This window comes from Gekko japonicus, unplaced genomic scaffold (genome assembly GCF_001447785.1).
Source record: "Gekko japonicus isolate JY-2015 unplaced genomic scaffold, Gekko_japonicus_V1.1 scaffold1347, whole genome shotgun sequence".
NCBI classification, from domain to species: Eukaryota; Metazoa; Chordata; class Lepidosauria; order Squamata; family Gekkonidae; genus Gekko; species Gekko japonicus.
Window position 1 is genome coordinate 485352 of NW_015171544.1, and position 1018 is coordinate 486369.

A 1018-nucleotide genomic window follows, 5' to 3' on the forward strand; every position below is an offset into this window, starting at 1 on the left:
TCGCTCACAACTTTAATGCCAGTAGCTCACAAAGTAAAATTTTTTGCTCACATGACTCCGCAGCTTATAGGGAACATTGCAGGTGGGTGGGGCTGAGAGAACTCTGACACAAACTGCTCTTTCAGGAACAGCTGTGCCAGAGCTTGTGACTGACCCAAGGTCACACCAGCAGGTGCAAGTGGAGGAGTGGGGAATCAAACCCGGTTCTCCCAGCTTAGAGTCCGCGCACTTAGCCACTACACCAAACTGGCTCAAGAATATTGTATGCTAAATACTGGAGGAAAGACAAAATACGCTCAAAAGAAGAAATGTTAAGCAAAACTCTTGAAACTGCTGAGATGGATAAACTGACTTTATTTTTGAGAGGGCAAGAACATCTAGATGCGAATATATGGTGAGAAAAACCGATGAATGCGTATTTTTACAATGTAGGAGGTATTGCAATAGACCCAATTAGAAGGTACTTGTAACCCCCAATGGATATGGGGTTTTTATGTTTTTGTCTGTTTGTTTTATATTAAAAATCAAAAAATTTTTTAAAAAGAGTGGCACCTTCCGCACTTGGACGGCTTCAAGAGGGAATTAGATAGGCATATGGAGCAGAGGTCCCTCAGTGGCTATTAGCCACAAGGTATGGATAGGGGCTCTGGGGCAAGTGATGCTCTGTCTTCTTGGTGCTTGGGGGGGGTCAACAGTGGGAGGGCTTCTAATGTCCTGGCCCCACTGGTGGACCTCCTGATGGCCCCTGGTATTTCTGGCCCCTGTGTGACAAACAGAGTGTTGGACTGGGCGGGCCATTGGCCTGATCCAACATTGGCTCCTCTTATGTTCTTATATGGAGCAGAGGTCCATTGGTGACTCTTAGCCACAAGGTTTAGATAGGGACTCCCGGTCTTGGGGCAAGGGATGCTCTGTCTTCTTGGTGCTTGGGGGAGGGCAACAGTGGGAGGGGCTTCTCCTGTCCTCCTGGCCCCACTGCTGGACCTCCTGATGGCCCCTGGTATTTCTGGCCACTGTG